The following is a 23,250-nucleotide window of genomic DNA, read 5'->3' as shown; positions in this document are numbered from 1 at the left end:
ATTATGGCAGTCAATTGCAAATGCATGCCATATACCAATCTAAGTCTCCACAAGTACAAAAAAATTTCTGATAAAGAGAAAATATTTGCAAAATTTGTTTATCTTCAACTCAAATTTGCAATGGTAAAAAATAGCAACAAAATAGTATAGTTTACTATCCAATAACCTTAGAAGGCTTGCGCAATTGCAAATTTTCCAAATGAAATCCTTACCAGAGGATGCTCACCTCAATCTTTAATACCATGAAAACACTTCAAAGCATTGAGTGTACACCTCTGAACATACAAAGATTCTACAAAATGAGCACGTATATGCAAATATTGATCTACCATTTGCTTATATCAACACAAATTTCCTCAAATTTCAACATAACTACAACTATTTGCCAAAAATGTTAAAAATTTGTGAATATCCATAATATATCAGCAATCAATTGCAAATGCATCACAGTTTTGCATAGACCAGACCAAATTTCCATAAACACAAAAAATATTGGTGAGAAAGAGAAAATATTTGCAAAATTTTCTCATCTTCAACTCAAATTTGCAATGGTCAAAAGTAGCACCAAAATAGTATAGCTCACTGTGCAATTACAATAGAAGATTTGTACAGTTACAAATTTTCCTAATGAAATGAGGATGCTCGCCTCAATTTGAAGACCATAGAAATACTTCAAAGCAATAAACGTACACCTCTGGGCATACAAAGATTCTACAAAATGAGCACATATATGGAAATATTGATCTAGCATTTGCTTATATCAACACAAATTTCCTCAAATTTCAACATAATTGCAAATATTTGCCAGAAATGTTAAAAATTTGTGAATTTCCATAATATATTAGCAGTCAATTGCAAATGTATGCCGATTTTCCATGACTCGTACAGAATTACCACAAATTCTAATTTGGCTAGTAAAACAAGCCAATCCTCCAAAAGTCCAGTAGAGTCCCCACTTTTCTTACTATGCTTTGAAAAGAGTTATCCGGTTCCTTAAAAAAGAATGCATCCAAGTCTAGTCATCAAAATTATAAGCTCCTATGTCAGACTCTTCTTCAATTAAATAACTAAAAAAGACATGCATAAATTTGATTTTCATTCATTTTTACCTTTATTTTCACTTGCAAAGGTGTGTAACAATTGAGATAAGATATTTAATCCTAAAAGGAGTGTTTAGAAGGGTTTTTTAAAGATTCAATTAAGTTTGACGTGGGTCTTTATATATATGTATGTATGTATGTATGTATGTATATATATATATATATGTATGTATGTATATATATATATATATATGTATGTATATATATATATATATGTATGTATATATATATGTATGTATATATATATATGTATATATATGTATGTGTATATATATGTATGTATATATATATATGTATATATGTATACACATATACATATACATATATATATATACATACATATATATACATATATATATATATATACATATATATACATATATATATATACATATATATATACATATATACATATATATACACATACATATATATACATACATATATATATATATATAAATATATATATATATACATGTATATGTATACATACATATATATATGTATGTAGTGTATACATAATATATATATATATATCTATACATAAATATATTATGTATACATATACATATATATATGTATGTGGTATATATACATAATATATATATATATCTATACATATATATATTATGTATACATATACATATATATATAATATATGTATACATATACATATATATATGTATGTAGTATATATGTATACATATATATATATATATATATATATATATGTATGTATATATGTATACATACATATATATATGTATATGTATACATATATATATATCTATGTATACATATATATACACACATATATATACATATATATATAGATATATATATGTGTATACACATATATATATGTATATATATATATATATGTGTGTGTGTGTATACACATATATATATCTATATATATATGTATATATATGTACATATATAAATGTATATGTATATGTGTATATATAGATATATATGTATGTATGTATGTATGTATGTATGTATGATCTAAATTTTAAAATCTAAGTGTCATGTTACCTATTTTCCTCAATTACTGACCTACAAATTAATTTTACATTCTATTTTGTATTATAATTATTTTCTATGACAATTTTTTTATTTATTGGAGAACCTATTATTTTTCTTTTCTATTACAAATCAGCAATGATAGATTAATAGTATTACAAATCAGCAATGAGAAATTAATAGTTAACATGGGGAAGACCATAATGAAAATCTAGCACTCCAAAACATTTAAAGGGGAAGGTCAATTATAACTTTTTCTAGTGTCCCATGGTCACTGGGTTATAATAGCAACTTGGTTGGATATCTAGCCATTAAGGTGTGTCTTAATGTGTCTAATGAGATTAGGAGAGAAATGGATGCACTACTTAATAGTTTTGATAAAAAGAACTGATGATGAATGTCGATCCAAATTCATCTACACATTCTATTATTGAAATGTGCATTCATCATCTACCTTCCTCTGTTGGTGAGAAACGAGAATTCTTTCTATCTTTTTTCTCCACTCAATTTGTTGTCTTTCTTCTCCACTTAATTTTGTTTTCCTTCACTTCACTTCAAGGTATCATTTACAATAAAGAGAAAGGTTGAAAAAAATAACTTTTTGTTGCTACAATGAGACACCTTAAATGTGGAAAAACTATACATGTTGGGAAGGGCTAGTAAGTGTATTGACAATTGTCAATAAGGGGTTCAAGTCTACAAGAATTAAAGATTTGAGCAAGCCAAAGCCATAAAAAAATGACCTATAGTTGACGATCAAAAGAAAATATAGAGAAGAAAAAGCTTTATTATCTAATAAATAGATGGATAGATGACTAGAGTAGGCCTTTCACCTTTTTTAGTTGTTTAATGGCACCTAGGTATTCTCAAAATCTTTACGTCTCACATGAAATAAAAAATGTTGAGACATTGCCCAATTTGTTAGACAAAGGTTCCAAAGGTTTAGATGAGAATGTTGTTTGAAGTGCCACAGACATTACAAAAACATGTGTAGTTACAAGAAACCTTATTATGGAGAGGTATCTCTCTATTTTTCAAAGTCCTTGTGCTACACATTGCTTGGGTTTGATGCTAGAGGACATTGCAAATATTCAATCAGTCAAAAGTGCTGCTGAACATACTAGATAATTTACCAAATTTACTACAACCATACTTTGGCGCTAAGAAATCACTCATGTGGCACAAGCTTGTGTGACCAGAGGTGACATAATTTCCCACCAAATTCCTCACTTTGCAAAGGATTATAGCTACCAGTCCTTTCAAGGAGATGTTTGTGTGTCTAAATGCTCTCTTTGAATATTACAAACAAAGTTAAAACAAAGGGACAATTTTAGGGACAATTTTTTGAGTTGTTCAATGAAAATGAAAATATTCTTAACATAAAGAAGAACAACAAGAACAACTACATGTCAAAGTTTATGTCCTTTCAAAAATCCATTTTTAACTCATAAATTATTAATTTGAACATAGAAAATTCAAAAAAAAAAAACTAACTAAAATTTCATTTGTCCCCTTCTTGGAAACATGTTGGAGACTTGGGGATACCTAAGGGACAACAAACAATTTATGATATGTTCAATAATGTCACTACTATGATAGGAAATGCACAAGATTTACTTTTACAAGACATTTTTCAAAGATTTTTAAATTTTTTAATTCTAGTTGAGAAGGGGTGTAGAAGGGCTAGTAATTTGTGATAACAGAGTCCATGTTCATGGAGAAGAGCTCACAATTTGTGTAATGACCCGTTTTAGGCCATTAGATTTTTAACCCTTATTGTGCATATATTTTATTTTATTTTTCCTTCTTCATATCATGTCCCCTCCAACATTCTTTCTATTTATTTCTTTGCAATTTCCTGGTTTGCTCCAATTTGGGTTTCTTGCTAAGGATTCCAACAGACTACTTGCAAATATTGTATGCATTTATCGATGAGATTATCAATTAAAACTCTGGAGCAACTCAAAGTATAGCGAGACATTTGTCTACATTGGAGTAATATACAATTTCCATATATATGATGAGTTCGATGCATTTAAAATAGTCATCAAAATTGTGCGCAGTGGTTACTCTGATCTCCTTTGGTTTATCTGTCAACCATTGCTTGGACCATTTTGGTTTGAAATACTTAGATTTATTGAGAATGAGAGAATGGAGATGAAATGGATTCCTTTTTTATTTCTGATCATTTGGATTCTCTCCTATTTATAGTATTTAAATCTTCCATTCAACGATGCGGTATGTATATCTTTGAATGCTTCCTTCTTACTAATTGGGCTCCAATGTCTATTCTACGCTAAATGTGGAATCTGGCTCATTCAAAGTTGCTGCTACTATGTTGACTATCTGTTGATAGTCTGGCCATATATATAAATGTATATATTAGCATGGAACACATTAATTGCTTCCAAAAAATGGTGACCGCATATAAAGTCGACATCCAGTCCCAGTCTGAAATGTATCATGACCAAATATGTTTGTATTTTCTTATGTGGTTTTGTAGTATCTTCTAGTGGTAGTGATTCTATTCAATGATATTTCTCATGGTAGAAGGTCTATGTGCTCAAATGCCAAATTGTTATTTGTATGGGGCATTTCTTGCATCCATTCCAATCACGGTAGCTATCGATTCTCAAAGCATTTTATTGATTTATATCTATGCTACTATCCAAAGAATTCTAGTCATGTTTTGCAACCCGTATGTGCCATATATAACCTCAAATGATTGTTGGATCTATTTCTTTTAATCCTCCTATGTGACATATATTTTGTCACTCTTCTTATGCCCTTATTCTCTGCTACGCCTGTCTACATAGCTCAAATTATTTGAAACATTGTGTTGATCTTTGTCCAATTACGTGCAACATTCTCTTTGCAAATATGTCTCGCCATATTCATTTATTATTCTGTAAATGGAAGCTTCACTTTGATATATATATTTTGTACCTAAATATATATTTCTCTAATCTTTGGAATTTTCCCTACGTAGATGATTTAGTGCAATGTTTTCACCCTTTATTTGTATGGGTGTTTTTACTCGCAAGAGACACATCTCCTCTTCAATGGTTCATGCCCATTTGAAAGAGAATGGGTGAATGTATATTTTTTTTTAATCATATCTCTCCTAATCGACACATGAATTTAAATGGTGGATAATAACACTCTTGTAAGTGGGCATGAGTTTCTCATATATACAATTTTTTAATTAATTAATTTATCATATTGTTTTATTCATCATATTGATTATGTAATTATAACATTATAACATATCATATATTATATTAATAATAATGTTAGTAATATCATTATTCTTAATACTATTACATAGTATATTTTCTTTATATACTTTTTATAATAGTATTTAATTCTCAATTATATTATAATATTATCCTTGAATATGTCCATTTCATAATAAAACCTATGTAGGTACATGATAAAGTTATTATTGGTATTTGATATCATTTATAATCAAAGTATTTATTTTTTATTTAATTTATTTCACTCATTAATATTATAATTATAATATAATATTTTATATTACAATTATGCTATAATCTTATATATTGTTTTATTTTTATATTGTCAAATATATTACTATTATATAATAGATTATGATATTATCATTATATAATATGTTATTTGAATATTCATATATCCTTTTATTTTGGGCTCATGACAATTTGGGACAAGGGAGGTCAAATCCATCCAAAATGTATCTTAACCTTTAGCACTATAAAAAATGTGAAAAAAAAATCTTACAATTGTTTTTTCAAAATTTATTTTATAGAAAAAATTACAATCTTTGTTGAGGTGAGTAGTGGACCAAATTTAACAAATTTTTTGGGCCAAAATTCATTGAAGCTTGTGGCTCTAAGAAGCCATGTCTGGAGCCATTTAGATTCTTCAATTTAATTTTCCATTAGAGCTGTATTATTTGGACAACAAGAGGTAGGGATGAAAGGGAGAGCTTTAAGATGAACACATCGATAATGCATTTTTAGTTCCTTTCTATATATGGGGAACTAATGTTTCTAGTTGTTTCATAAAATTAGTTTTTAGGCATGGAACTAATGCTGCAAATTGTTACAAACAATTAGTTTTTAAACTTAGATTTAGGAAACTTCTAAAGCTAAAAAATAATTTTATTATTAAATTACTTTTTTGTTATTATTAATTTTTTGATTGACTAATATCGATTTTTCTATAGGTAATATCGATTTAATGACACCACATATTATCAAAAACATGTGGATATGTGCATGATCACTATGTGCCAAAAAGTGGCAATCTAAAAATATGTAGTTCTGAAATGCTTCAAAGCATTTCAAAATCCATTTAAACTTTTTTCCCACCCATCCTGATACCAAACCTTGAAATATTAATACCTTTATAAGGTCTAGTATTTCTTTGGATACCAAATTTACATGGTCAACTTAAAAAATGTCTCAAAAATATGTTTTTAGCCTATTTTTGTGTATTTTTTACTTCGAACATGTGTCTGATGACATTCTTTTCACCCAAATTTGATGAAATCAAAAGGGTTTCTTAAGAATATATTTATCTTTCCATAAATGTAATTTCTATCAAATTATGAGTTCACTAAGTAATTATTATTTATTTTCTAATGGAGTTAGGCATAAAGTGTTGATTAACACACTAATTGAAAAATAAATATAACTTTCAAACTGTATAACATTTTTGAAAGCTAAAAGATGCATCACATTATATACTTCTTCTATTATAAGGAAAATAAAAGAAAAATTAAATTTTGTAAAATTTTGAATTAGTTAAGGTGGCCAAACATGGGAGTTCTTTTAATTTCAAAAATACTATAGGAGAAAATTCATAATTAATTATTTATTTAGAATAAAAATACCCAAAAATAATCATCACATCTGGGCATGAGTCTACTTCTTACATCTATAATATTATTAAAAAATATCATCATTTGATTTTGATTAAGGTGGTTAGATGATGCAGGAGCATCCTGGGTGTAAGGGCAATTTTGCATCAACCAAAAATATTTTCTTTTCTATTTTTTCTATTTTAATAAGGACTAGTAGATAGGGAGGTTGCTATTTTTGGGAGCTTGCTATTTTTAGTAAGTTTTTCATGTGATCTCAGAATATTCTCATTTTCTACAGGGAGGTTCACTTTAGAGTTGTAAGCCTACCATAAAAATAGCATTGCTCAAGCATTAGTATCAGAGAAGTTATTGCGGATTTTCGGTGGAAAAATTTGCAGAAAAATCTTCAGGCTCATCATTGGATTCCTTAGAGTGCCTAGATGAGGTCTAAAAACTCAACGGAAGGGTGCTAGTGCTATTTCGAGTCTATAGGTTAGGAGTTGGCATTTCCAAAAAATGGTTATAATAGCCAATCAAAGCAATGTTTCGTGAGTTATGGCCTTTTGAAGTTGGACTACCCAAAATTTCTAATATGATTGCCAAAAATGTATTTGGCCAACTCTATATGTTTTGTTAAGGTCTGTCAGCCCTAGGTATTAAGTTTGAGCATCTAGAACCTTCCTGGGTAGCATAAAACTACCTATTTAAGAAAGGCCCAAACATTGTTTAGCATAGCTTTGGGTGATAGTTCACAAACTATCTTGTAAATTATTGTATTGAAAGCACCCATGTGGGTTAGCATATTGTATTTGTGAATTTTGTAATTTTTTATTTGTGGTGCAAATAAGAAGTCCATATTTTGTTCTCGCATTTGGTGTTATTTCTTTATTTCTATTATGAGTTTTTGGTATTAAGATTAGTAGCTTACATCAAGTGGTATCAGAGCTGGAGTTCTTGAGTGTGTGTATGGATTACTGACTATGAGGCAACTCACACTAAGATTGTGGTTTGGGCTAAGCATGTAGACAAATTGCTGATTGTGAGGTAGTTTGAACTAGGGTTTCAGCGGAAGCACAAAAATGCCTCCATGAAGAGAGTGTAGCAAAAGAGCTATAGGTGTTACACTAGAAGAATTTAGAGCCCTCTAAAGATAGATGCAAGAATTGGAAGAAAAAATGTGCAGAGGAATAAATCTTCATGTAAGAGATGAAAGTGGGGATGAGGATGAAGTGGAAGAAAATGTCAGAGCAGAGGTAGTTCTAAACAAGAGGAAGAGAGGATTTTTAACACCATATCCAAGATTAGAAAAAGACCTAAGTTTGAAGTTCCCACATTTTTGGAAAATCTTAATATAGAGGAGTTGATTGATTAGATCAATGAAGTAGAGGAGTAGTTTGAATTTGAAGATATTGAAGATCTCGATAGGGTCAAGTTTGTGAGGGAAAAACTAAAGGGACATGCAAAGATCTGGTGGCAAGAAGTTAGGTTGGAGTGAAATAGAAAGGGAAAGGAAAAAATCATTGAATGAAAGATAAATTGAAGTGATAATTCATTCCCATGGATTATAAGCTTGATCTATTGAAGAAAATGCAAGGGTTGAAGCAAATGAGAAAATTTGTTCAAGAGCATACCAAAGAGTTCTACTGAGTTCTCATTAGAATCAACCATGTAAAAGCTAATAAGGAGGAAGTTGATCATTATCTTAATGGGTTAAGGCCAAGCATTCAAGATGAGCTAAGCCTAGTTTGAATGAGCACTATTGAGGAGGCATATCAGTTTTCCCTAAGAGTTGAGGAGAAACTAAGCAAGAAGTTTGACAAGAAGAATAGTGGAAGAAGTCACAGTGGAAGATTTGGTGGATGAGCTTATGGTGGTCGTAATGATGATAAAAAGAACAAGGATGAGGTTGGAAGTATTAGTTAGGACCAGAGAGGAAACAATTCCAATAATTTCCATGATCAAAACAATAAAGATCAAAGAGGAAGAGGCAGAGGACAAGGATCTAGAAGAGGAGGCTTCTGTTAGAAATGTTTTCATTATGGGGAAGAAGGGCATAGAGCATTTGAATGTACCCAGTGCCAAGCAAGGAAAGATCAAAGAATAGAAGGCTAGGCCAAAGTTGCACATGTTGATGAAGATGTCAAATCCTCACATTCTGAAGATGCTAAAAGAGGATAAGTCTTAGTTAACTAAAGTGTCCTGCTGAGTGGGGAGAATGAACCTAAGCAAAGAAGGAGCTTGTTTCACACAAGGTGTAGATGTGAAGATAAATGTTGTAATGTGATCATTGATGGTGGAAGTACTGAAAATCTAGTGTCAGACACGATGGTCACCAAGTTGAAGCTAAAGAGGCAGAAACATCTACATCCATACCGTATTGCTTGGGTGCAAAACGACCACAAGGTCATGGTCAATGAGCAATACTCAGTGAAGTTTAAGATTGGAAGCTACCAGGATGATATACTATATGATATCATACCTATGGACATATGTCATATGTTATTGGGTAGGCAATGGCAGTTTGACAAGCATGCTATACACGATGGGCGAGCAAATATGTACACTCTAAGGATGGAGAAAAACATAAGCTGAAGCCATTGAAGGATAAAGAAGAAAAGGTATGTGGTGTTGCCAAAATATGTTTTGTTGATGGAAAAGAGTTTCTTAAGGGTGTAAAGTATGAGCATATGTGTTTTTCTATAATTCCTAAAGATAGTAAAGAAGAAGTAGAGAAGGTACCTACAAAAGTTGCAGATATGTGGGAAAGTTTTATGATATTGTATTAGATAATGTACCTAATGGATTGCCCCTAGTGAGGAAGATTAGCCACCAGATGGATTTGGTTCCAGGAGCCAATTTTCCAAACAAGGCAGTGCATAGAATGACACCAAAAGAAAGTGAAGATTTGAACAGGCAAGTTCATGAGTTGTTGTAGAAGGGGTTGATTCAAGAGAGTCTAAGTCTATGTGTTGTACTAGTGATGTTAGCACTAAAGAAGAATGGAGAATAGAGGATGTGCATAGATTCTTGTGCTATCAACAAGATCACCATCAATTATAGATTTCCTTTGCTAAGGATGGATGATATTATGGACCGTTTGAGTAGAGCTAAGTATTTCATAGAGATAGATCTAAAGAGTAGATACCATCAAATTCATATTAGAGAAGGATATGAGTGGAAGATTGCTTTCAAGACAAGGGAAGGACTATATGAGTGGTTAGTCATTCCTTTTGGGCTAACCAATGCAGAGAGCACTTTTATGAGGCTCATGAATAAGGTACTAAAGGAGTTTCTAGGTAAGTTTGTCATTGTTTACCTAGATGATATTTTGATCTTTAGTAAGACATTGGAGGAGCATTTGATTCATATTTACAAGGTGTTTGATAAGTTGAGGAAAGAAAAGTTGTTGATAAACCTGAAGAAGTGTAGTTTTGTAATGAAGGAGTTGGTGTACCTAGAATTTGTAGTCTCAGTAGAAGGTCTAAAAATGGACCCAAAGAAAGTGAAGGCTATCCTCGAATGGCCTACTCCAAGGAGTGTGACAGAGGTAAGATCTTTTCATGGGCTGGCTACATTTTATAGAAAGTTCATAAGAATTTTTAGTAGCATTTATGGACCCTTGATTAAAAAAATGAGAGGGGATAAGAAAGAGTTTAAGTGGACTATAGGAGTAGATAAGAGTTTTAATCTGTTGAAATAGAAAGTTATTGAGCAACCTATTTTAGAACTTCCTAATTTTAACAAGGTGTTTCAGGTAGATTGTGATGCTAGTGGTACTACAATAGGAGCTATTTTGAGCCAAGAAGGTAGACCTATTTCTTATTTTAGTGAGAAATTGAATGATGCAAAAAGAAGATGTTCTATTTATGATCAAGAATTTTATGCTATAGTTCAAGCATTGAAGAAGTGGAGACAATATCTTCTTCCTAAGGAGTTTGTTTTGTATACTGATCATCAAGATTTGCAATATTTGAATAGTCAAGGAAAATTGAACCAAAGACATTTAAAGTGGGTTGAGTTTTTGCAGATATATACATTTGTTTTGAAACACAAGAGTGGGAAGTCTAATAAAGTTGTATATTTAGTAGAAGATAAATTTTGCTGACAAAAATGCACATAGAGGTGGTTGGGTTCAAGGACCCACTACTTTGTATCCAAATGATCCTAATTTTGGTGAAGCATGGAAGGCTTGTACAGAACTTGTTACACTTAACAGGACAAAGTGGTTGGATTTCATGATCTAGGATAATATGTTGTTCAAAGGAAGCTAGTTGTGCATTCCCAAAAGTTCAATGAGATAGAATCTCATCAAGGAGAAGCATAGTGGAGGATTGGTTGGACATTTTGGCAGAGATAAAACCATAGCTTTGGTTGCTAAAAATTATTACTAGCTATACTTGCAACAAGATGTGATGAAGTTTGAACAAAGTTTTAGAGTATGTCAGATGGCAAAAGGAGTGAAGCAGAATAGAGGGTTATATCAGCTATTACCTGTACTAGAGAAGCCATAGGAGGATATCAACATGGATTTTGTTCTTGGATTACTAAGGACACAATGCAGGCATGATGCTATTTTTGTGGTGGTTGATAGGTTTTCAAAGATGGCACATTTTATTCCTTGCAAGAAGACTAGTGATGTTGTTCATGTAGTCGAATTATTTTTCAGAGAAATGAGATTACATAGTCTTGCAAAGAGTATAGTTTTAGATCGAGCTACCAAATTTGTTGGGTATTTTTGGCATACATTGTGGAATAAATTGAAGACATATTTGAATTTTAGTTCATCACATCATCCATAGATTGATGGACAAATAGAAGCTATGAATTGTAGTTTGAGAACTTGTTGAGATGCTTGGTTGTAGACAAACCAAAAGGATAGGATATGATTTTACCATAGGCAGAATTTGCATATAATAATTTTTTCAATAAGAGTACTAGTAAATCACCATTCTAAATTGTCTATGGGAGAAGACAAAAAAATGCTTCTAAACTGAGACAGTTGGATAAAGGAGAGACAAGTAGTGCTAAAGCAGAAGATTTTGCTGAAAATTTGAAGAGCATCGATGAGGAGGTGAGGAATCACATCATAAAGATAAATACATAGTATCAGGCTAAGGAAAATGTGAAAAGAAGATATAAGGAATTCCAAGTTGAAGATGAAGTCATGGTTCATTTGAGAAAGGAGCATTTTCTACTAGGTACATATAATAAGTTGAAGATGAAGAAGTTTGGACCATGCAAGATAGTGAAAAGGTTATGATTCTAGAAATGTGTATGAAGTGGAGTTGCCTGTTGAATTGAATATTTTACCAGTATTTAATATTTTAGATTTGATAGAGTATTATGAAGGAGTTGAAGAGATGAAGTTGCAAAAGTGTAGTGGAGCATTCTAGTAGCTAGTTTGGCTACAAAGGAGATTAAGGAGATACTAGACAGTCATGTTGGAAAAAGTACCAAAAATAGAACTTATGAGGAATATCTAGCCAAATGGAAAGGAGACCAGTTGAGGATTCATCATGGCTACCAAAGGAGGAGATTAACCATCTTGGTTTTCCTCTGAACACCTAAGACGTGATGGAGTCACTTCTTAAATTACCCTAGGTGTATAATGCAAGAGCATCTTGGGTGTAAGGGCAATATTTCATCATCCAAAAATATTTTCTTTTTAGTTTTTTTTAATTTTAATAAGGACTAGTAGATAGGGAGGTTTCTATTTTTGGGAGCTTGCTATTTTTAGTTAGTTTTTTATACGAGCTCTAAATGTTCTTATTTATACAAGGAGGTTCATTTTGGAGTTGTAAGCCTACCATAAAAATATCATTGCTCAAGTATTAGTATCAAATAAGTTATTGCAAATTTTTGGTGGAAAAATTTGCAAAAAAATCTTTAGGCTCACTATTGGAGGCATTAGAGTGCCTAGATGAGGTCTAAAAACCCAACAAAAGGGTGCTAGTGCAATTCTAAGCCTATAGATATGGAGCTAGCATTTCCAAAAAGTGGTTATAATAGCCAATTAGAGAAATGGTTCATGAGATATGACCTTCTGAACTTGGATTACTTGAAATTTCTAAAATAATTGTCAAAGATGTATTTTGCTGACTCTATATGTTTTGTTAAGGTTTTTCAACCCTAGGTATTAAGTTTGAGCATCATAAAAATGTTAAAATTGCACATCAAGTTGACATAACACTAATTTGATAATTTTTCATTGCCACTTAAGGGCATAGTTTGGTTGACCATGATCTTGCACATACCCATCTTTCTGAAAACTTCTCCAAATTCTTTCTAGACATTAAGGAACCTCTTGAAATTTCCCATGCTTCATTCTTCTGGGGCCCACATAAATAGAAGCTACTAGATGCCTTGCATAGACCAAAAATGATGCAGTGTAAGGTAGGAGAATCCCTAAAGGAGATGTCCTAGCCCCCAGCAAAAAATGACATAGAAAAAACACAGTACAAGATACACAATTTGATACTAAATGCAACTCTTCATTCATCAATAATAATTTACATGCAATGTGTTAGGCTATAAGGCCTTCCTAGTTATGACCAAATACAATAGCATTTACAATAATAGTTCTACAAGATCCCTCAAGATCCAATCCAAACACTAGCTAGTCTAGATCCAAAATCTGGTAGAAACCTCCAATGAAGATCTAAACTTGTGCTCACAAGCCCACTAAGAAATCTCCTTGTTTCCCAAGCCTTAGCTACTATCCCTTCTCATACTTTAGCCAAGATTCACATGTAAATTGTCCCACATTCAGTGCTCTATCCACATGCTTAGGAAAACTTTTCTCACTCAGCTATTCCATCTTCCATGCTCTTCTCCAAGTTTGATCCCACACTCTCTATGACTCACTCTACTAAATGAATCCTAAAAAGACACCACAAGACCCCCTTCTTATACCCAACTAAGCCACAAGTTGACCTATCCCATTATAAATTAAAATAAAACCTTACATTAAATATATGCATAAGCTAGAAGTTGGCCTAGCAAGTTACATTAAATAAATTCTCAAGCCACAAGTTAAATTTAATAATGCCACCTATTAAATGTCTTTTTACCTTTTTATTCCACTTTTATTTATTTATTTTTCTTTTAGATTTTTTTCATTTTCTCTCTCCTCCATTATTTTACATCCCCTTTTATTTCATGATACAAGATGCTCATGCATCATACTCCCTAGGTAGATAGAAAAGTATGTCCCATATTGTGATGCCAAAAGAAATTTCTCTAACTAACTTCATCTTTATGAAAGGTTTCTAAACCATCACATAAAAAATAACAAATATCTACACCAACCATCTTAGCTTCATCCATACAAATATCTGAGTCAAATGAATCTCAACAACCTAATCACCATGCTTACTCCATGGAGAAAACTAAACATAATGCATCACCAACAATCCCTATAACTCAGAGAAATCAGGAAGGCACAGACCCATAGTATCATGTAGATCCTCAATGAGATCAGCAACATCCAACTCTACATTAGTAGCAACATCCATGTCAACCATACTAGAAACAATAGGTAACTCCTTAGAACCATATGCCAAACTCTCAATACCAACAATCTCATTGCTCACAACAAGATGCTCTGCAACACATAACTCATTACCAACAACAACCAGATCATCCATGACCAAGTCCTCTATAATTTCTATGATAGACTCAACCAGTTGATCATGAAAACCAATCTTTATCCCAACATCAAAAATATTAGCAATATCCTTAGAAACAACCTCAAGTTTCTTTGCACAGGTTCTACATTAGACTCCACAAATTGATAAACAAAAAAAATTCCACTTCGACCTTGCCATGCCTTCTTCTCTCTTGAATAATTATTTTAACTAGCCAAACAATTCTCTTCTAGATCTATAAACTCTAGATCCACAACTATCTATGAAACTCAGCCATCCCTTCCTTCACTTGATCAACCAAACTAGCTTCCAACCGAGTAGACATATTATAATTCCTTTTCTCCACCACATCAAAAAGATTCAAACTAACCTTAGGGTCCAATCTTCTCAAAGCCATCTAGCAAGATCTTTGTAAACCCTCTACAATAAATCACCAATAGATCAATCTTCCTGAACAAGATCAACCTTCCATGTTCACAACCATAGATCCATTTGCATGGCCTCCTAAGCTCCTAGTGCAAATTGCATAAACTTTGTTGATGAGTTTTGCACATTTAGAAATAACTGTGATTTGATACCACTTGACATAGTGCAAGGTAGGAGAATCCCCAAAGGGGATCTCCTATCCCCCAACAAATAACCACAAGTGAAAATGCAACACAAGATACACAATCTAATACCAAATGCAACTCTTTATTCATAATTAATTGTTTATATGTAATTTTCTAGGTTGTAAGGCTTTCCTAGTTATAGCCAAATACATTAGCAATTACAATAATGGTTCACAAAGATCCCTCAAGATCTAATCCAAACACTAGCTGATCCACACTTTGGTAGAAACCTCCAAGGAAGATCTAAACTTGTGCTCACAAGTCCACCAAGAAATCCCTTTGTTTCCTCAGCCTTAGCTACTATCCCTTCTCAAAATTTACCCAATATCCATGTGTAAACTGCCTCACATTCGATGCTATGTCCACACACTTAGGAAAACATTATTCACTCAGTTACTCTATCTTCCATGCTCTTCTCCAGGCTAGATCTGACACTCTTTATAACTCACTATACTAAATGAATTCCTATAAGACTCCACAAGACCCCTTACATATACCCAACTAAGCCACAAGTCAGCCTAGCCCATTACAAATTAAAGTAAAGCCTTACATTAAATATATGCATAAGCCACAAGTCAACCTAGCAAGTTACATTAAATAGAACCTCACATTAAATAAACCCTAAAGCTACAAGTTACATTTAATGATGCCACCTATTAGATATCTTTTTACCATTCTTTTCCATTTTTATTTATTTATTTATTTTTCTTCTAATTTTTGTCACTTTCTCTATCCTCCATTTTTTTTCACACCCCTTTTATTTCATGATGCAGGATGCTCTTGAATTAGAAAATAGTGTTGAAATTGTCTCTCAAGCTTGAGAGCAACTAGACAAAGGCCTGAAGCTAGCTACAGGTGTCCAAGGTATAAAATTTATTTCCTTCTCCATTTCTAATCATAGTATTTGAGGTATATTCTTCTACAAAAATTTACCTTTTATGGATTTGTCAAGTGTAGGACCTTTGAAAGAGGAGAAAAAAGAGGAGAAGAGGCTCCAAAAGATGAAGTTGCGTATGTCTAGCTACAACTCTAGACTGTATGAAAATATTATAGGTAGTGATCAAAATGGAATGAACTTCATTTGTAAGCTAAGGAAATTTTATTTTAGGGGGACATGAATTAGGTTTCCTTATTTGAACATAGGATGATTTAAGATTTCATTACTATGTGTGAAATAATACATGGTTGATATAGAAGATTGCTCCAATAAGATTTTGACAACGTCGTGACTTTCTAGAACGATAGAAGAACTCAAATTGTGTTTTTAACATTTTTAAATTATTGATAGAGTTCTCACTTCTTAATTTTTCCATGATTCAAAATTATGGTAAATTTTGTTAATTTGTTCTCATTCTTATATGAGAATACTGAACAATTAGTAAATCCTAATCTTTCCATATTACATTTTGCCATAGTTATTAGAGCCATCATTCCTTATTCACCTCAAAATGCAAGTAAGATACCATATAGTCTCTAAAATAGGAATTTTTTGTTTCAAAATATGCTATTAATTCCTAGATATGTGTCATAGGTTTTGGCTAATCTTTGGCTATGCCTACAACTTATTTTCCTCTCTAAAATACCTTGTGTGCAATTTTACTTTATAAATTTAGAATTACTGTCTACATTGCTAGTATTCTCTTTCTTCACTTGTATGACTCCTTGATTTTCATTTCCCCCCTATTTAAGGCGACATGCTTTTTTTGACAAATTGATGCCAACGTCTTCTTTGAACAAATTCATTTTTCTGAAAGAGATAACAACCAGACAAACTTCTCTACCTTGCATTCTTCTCGGTGATGATGATGGAAAAAATGGAAAAAGTGTTTGTGATACCTGAATGAGAACTTTAGTCTTAAGATTACTAGTACAAAAACAACAATATATTACTAAATAAACTACTAAAAATCATAGATATGTGACTAATTTTGATTATGTGACGAATAGTTTTTTATTGTTGAACATTTATCTCCCAACCAAATTTATGACTAAACTATTTTATTCATTGATTAGGTCATTGATTACTAGTCGTTTATTATTGTTACTTGGTAGTTTATTTGGTAATATATTTGGTATTTTTTGGGTAGTATATATGATAGTATATTTGGTTATATATTTAGTAGTTTATTTATTAGTTTATTTAATCATTAATTTAGTCATATTAGGGCATGATGGAATTGAACCACCATCCTCCTACCTATAAAGTAGGTGCTCCTCCATTGAGTTAGTACCTTTTAAAGAATAATGTAAAACATTGACAAAGCTGTCTTCCCAACATTAGATCTACCATGATCATGGTCATTGTAACATGATATACTCTTCTTAAAGAACACAAATTTTAGCTATTATGAAAAAAAATAATCTTTATCTTTATCAATAATAATTAAAAATTTTAAAATTTATCTATTTGAGCATTTTAAAACTATATTTCATGTCAATTACACTTTAAATTTTTGTAGTGATAGACTCTTATAAAATATAATTTAGCACACTTTTGCTACACACAAGAATTGTTTCTTTTGCTAACTTCTCAGAAAAAGATACAAATGATTATGCAATTTATGTCAAGAAAATAGACCATTGCATCAAATAAAAACATCAAACCCCATTAAATAATCACATCTATTAAAACTATGAAACACAATCAATTGAAGTACTCACTTTTTAACATATGGAGGTGCTTAAGGATCAAATATTTCCTCTTCCTTATGCTCATCTAGGTACAAAAAGTACTCATTACACTTGACATTGACATTTATTGAACCTTGGTCTACAAACAACATAAAAATAGGAATTTGTAAAAATAAGGCACATGGAAAGAAAGTTTTAATCAATGATCTATAATTAAGTTATTCCTAGTAATAGGGAAAGTAGTGAAAATTCATAAATGTAACAAAGAACTAAATAATATGTTTTATGATAAATTTTTTAAAAAATAACAATAGTTATTGGAAAAGAAGTTAAAGAAAAGGAGGTAGCTAGCCTAGAAATAAGATTAAAATGGGTGAATGTTTAGCTGAAAAATGTAGTGTGCTATCTCCAAAAAATAGTTTACCTAACCAAACATTATTTGGAATATCAAATGGTCCTATAAGTGAAAAAAAATACTTTTACACAAGAATGAATGTGTTGAATAGATGTCAAGGATCCAAAATTCTACAAAATTTTGTCACCTTTCATGTAGCCACAATATGCACTTTTGCTTCATTGTCCTGTAACAACTATACATATGTAGCACAAGATCCATCCTTAACATAATTTTCAACATTAACATATTATTTTCAATAGTACCATGGTATCTTAGCACCTGACTAAAATGGAAGAAAACAAGAAGGTGATGACATCTGAATATTTTTTTGTCAAGAATCTTAGTAATAACATAGATAAATAGAATTTTTAATAATTAACTTGCCTTATCAATGTATAAAAAATTCATTAGGTTGTACTTACTACATCAAGAATGTCTTTAGCATCCTCTTGCCCAATACCTAGTATGAATGGAAGGCAATTTTAATTTGGCAAGTGTAACTAATGTTCAAAATCTGCATCCATTTGCATATCTTTGAGAACTTTAATTAAAAATCAACATGGCCCCAAAAAAAAATCATTTATTTTGTATTTTTAGAGTAGAGTAGAGGTACTTCCTCTCAAAGGATCCCAGGGTGATATCTTTATTGGCTTCCTATTGCAATATAGGTTGGAGGTGAGGGGAAAAGTACCTGTCACCATGTAAAAATTAAAATCTTTAAGACTACACAGACTATCATGTCATGTGTGTTAAGTTTTAAACTAGAATAGAAAAATTAAAGAGCACATTACTTATATAAATCGTACGAATAAACAAACATAGAGATTCACCCTTGGTAAATTCTCCTACTTGATGGAAAAACCCAACCACACCTAAAAAAAGGTTCCTTCATTAAATGATCAAAATGAATACAATGATCTCATGCATAGATTGATAACTCTTATCAATAAATAAATAAATACCTTCTTCACAGTTCAAATACACTAACTCTGCTATATACAACACATATATTGATTTTAGTAACTCTTAGATACTAATCACAGTGAAATGATTTTTGCACCATAAATTTTTTATCCTCAAATCACATATTGAATAGCTCTATATGCTCTCTAGCACAAACACTTATATAAAATAAGATATATTCTTTAGATATAAGGATCACTAATTCTAAATCACTAAAATTCCATCCAAATGATCAAAAAATAGTCTAGGAAGATGCAAAGGATGTTGGCACAAGCAAAAAATGGTAAAATATCGAAACCTATTTTTTGGGTATTTTCTATATTCTAGTATTTTGCATTTTTAGAGGTCTCCAAGGTATTTTTGGGCTTTGGTAGGGGTAAGAAGTTATAGTGCTATGCTTAAGATTTTTAGAACTCTAGAATATCTTTCCAAAAAAATTGACGGTTCGTGATTTTGAGCTACAAGTAGAAAGTTATGACTTCTACAAGTAGACATGAATTTTAATATAGTTTTTACCAAGTAGGGTTGGCTACCAAAGGACTTTCTTATTTTTGCATGTAAAGCTTGATTTTTTCTCCTATTGATTCTAGCTGACTATGGTAATGAATATTGGTCATTCTAATTTTTATTTGAGCTAACTTGACAATCTAGATGATATAAGTATAAGGCTAAGTTGTGATTTCAAGTATGCAAGTATGTTGATTGAGTTGAAAGAGAGAAGAGAGGAAGTGAGCTTAAAAGATAAGCAGATATCTAAGCAGAATAGAACAGATATTTTAAAAGATCAAAAAAGAGAGGAAGGATCAAGTACAAGTAGAACATATATCTAGATTCAATAATTTAGTTACATCACAATCAGGTCATTTCATTGTTACTCTCTAACCATTATAGCAATGATCTAAAATCTCTTAACAGAGTTGGTTTAACAACCATTTGTAAATCCTCTAACAAGGTGGAAATTCCATTGAATTATTTTAAGAACTCTTACAAGGCCATCCTAACAGGGTGATTAAATCCTCTAACAAGGTCACACCTAAAAGTGTGTTTTGTAACCTTTAATAGTGTTTGCTCCTAACAGGGCTCACTTCAAAAGAGTGAAAAATAATTAGTTACATTGGTGGTTTTTCCCATATTGGGTTTCCATGTTAAATTCTCATGTCTTATGTGTTCACTTCTTTTCCCTCATGCATGAAAATTAAGGTTAAGTAATTACTGATAACATATTAAGGATATTTGATTACTAAGTTAGAGAAATTTTTGTATGCTTACTGAGTATCAACAGTAATCAATTTTATCAGTCTAAATTTTATAGATCACATCTAAGAGATCTAGGATTTATTTTTGTAGTAACTGATTCACCCCCTCTCTTAGTTACTCCTCTTATATTTTCAACAATTAGTATCAAAGCTTTTGGTGCTTGGAGAGAAGGTTTCAAGGACCTAAGCTAAAGATTAGGATGTCTTACAAAAGAGAGATTCCAAAGCTAAATAGAGACAACTTTGCAGCATGGCAAGGACCTATGAGGCTTCATCTGGCTACCATCAGTGATTCAAGTTGCAAATATCTTGATGAAGAATACAAAATTTCCACTAGAACATTATCAGTTGAAGATAATGCTGAGAAAAAGAACCATAACATCATGATGATTGATATTGCATCTACTCACAGTTATGCTGAATTTGATGAGGTCAAAAACTATAAACTTTCTTTTGATATGTGGAACAAAATAAATAAAATATATGGAGGAGATGAAAATGTAATAAAATCCTTAGAGGACAATTTGATCAAATGAGGATGAGAGAAGATGAAAATGTTGCAAAACATGTGGAAAGAATCAAAGCTAGTGTTAGTGCAATCAGAGCATCTGGAGGAGAAATCAAAGAAGAAACTATTGTAAGTAAAATACTCAAAACTTTGCTTCCCATATATGCAATTAGAGTGTCTGCTATTCAAGAAAAGAGATCTGATTCAAATAAAAAATTAGGGTTGGATGCCCTAGTAGGAAGATTGATAGCTTTTGAACTAGACAACTTTGACAACTATGTTCCTTCTTCCAAAAATATTGAGTCTGCATTTGAAGCTAAACTTTCACTGAAAGAAAATGGCAAGAAAATAAAAGACAATCAATTGGGAAGTGAGGAAGAAACTAAAGAAAGTTCTGATAGTGATCTTAAAATTGTTGAAGCTCTACTTGCAAAGAAGTATTCTAAGAGCAGAGAAAAATACAAAGGTAAAATTCCTTTAATCTATTTTTGTTGTGAAGAAATTGGTCATATTGCTGCCAAGTGTTCAAACAAAGAAAACAAGGATGAGAAGAAAAGTCATAAGTACAAAGGGAAGAAGGAATCCAAAGGTCACAAATCATACAAAGACAAAGGGAAGAAAACTTGTTTTATAGCTAAAGATTCTAATGAGAGTGAATATGAAATAGTGTATATTGCTATAAAGGATGAATCTAATGATGAAGGAGATAAGATGGAACTTGTCTAACATTCTTGTAAAAATGATACATGGATCATAGATAGTGGATGTTCACATCACATGACTAGAGATAAAACTAAGTTTGAACATTTTGAACACTATGATGGAGGTAGTGTAAGGTTCGAAAATGCAATGAACCTTGTTGCATAAAAGGAATAGGTCATATCTCATTAACCAATGAATTTGTATGTGATAATGCCTATTGGTTTGAAGAACTAAAACATAATTTATTGAGTGTATCACAACTGAACAACATTGGATTCAAGGTAGAGTTCATGAATGGCTTGGCAAGATTGTTGGATGACAGAGGAAAACTGATTAGATCTTGATCTTGGTGATTGCTCATGTTTTGTTATTCAAGTAGAAGAAATTTGAGTATGGCACATAAGGCTATGTCATGTAAACTTTGATAACATGGTCAAGATATGAAAACTCATAAAAGTAAGAGGTATCCCTAGTTTAAAGAAACCTTATGTTGGATTGTGCAAAAACTACCAAATTGATATAATGGGAAAGACTATTTTTAAGATAAAAAACTATTAATCAGAAGAAATCTTAGAAATTGTGCATATTAATTTATGTGGACCTATTGGAATAGAAAGTTATCGTGGACAAAAATTCTTTATTCTTTTTATTGATGATTATTCTAGAATGATGATTGTTATGTATCTAAGAGAAGAATCAGAAGCATTTGAGAAATTCAAATGGTATCTAGCAAGATTGGAAAAAGAAACTAGAAAGAGATTGAAATGCTTAAGATCAACTAGAGGTGGTCAATTCATCTCCAATGAATTCAACAATTTTTGCATTAAAAGAGGAATCAAAAGACAAGTATCAGCCCCTAGGACTCATGAGTAGAATGGAATATCTGAAAGAAGAAATAGATCCATTATGGATTGTGTAAGGACACTAATAATTGAAAAGAATGTTTCTATCAAATACTGGAAGGAAGTTATTAGCACTATATTTTATACTTTGAACCAAGTACAATTAAATAAGGACTTAGATAAAACTACCTATAAACTATGGTATGGCTACAAACCCAATGTAAGCTACTTGAAAGTATTTGGCAACAAATGTTATATCCTGAAAGAATCTAGAAAAGGAAAATTTGATGTAAAAGGTGACAGAGGTATATTCCTAAGATATTCCTATAGAAGCAAAACATATAAATTTTTGAATTTATCTTCTCACAAGATCATAGAAAGTGCACATGTGATAATTGATGAGTTTGTAGAAAAGACTAAGGAAGAAAGAAAAAAGGAACTAGAAGGTAACAAAAGATTTGTCTACTATGAGCTTGATACATTGCCAAACATATTTCACAAAAAGGAGACATCATCTCCTAATCTCTCCAAATCTCCAATAGTTACCAAGTTGCAAGATGTGCAAACTGAGTCACATGGACCTGAGTCATATTCAGAGGCTACCAAGCTACTGCATACTGAGTGTTAAGAACCAAAGCTATAGATAGAAGGACCTAAACCTGAAGCTGAGATTCAAAATGAAGATAGTGCACTTCATTCAAAAGTCAAAGAACTTGTATTGA

Source organism: Cupressus sempervirens, chromosome 3, assembly GCF_028749045.1.
Source record: "Cupressus sempervirens isolate cs-2001-9-10 chromosome 3, ASM2874904v1, whole genome shotgun sequence".
Classification (NCBI taxonomy): Eukaryota; Viridiplantae; Streptophyta; class Pinopsida; order Cupressales; family Cupressaceae; genus Cupressus; species Cupressus sempervirens.
The sequence above is the reverse complement of the archived record's forward strand: the minus strand, read 5'-3'. Positions refer to the sequence as shown.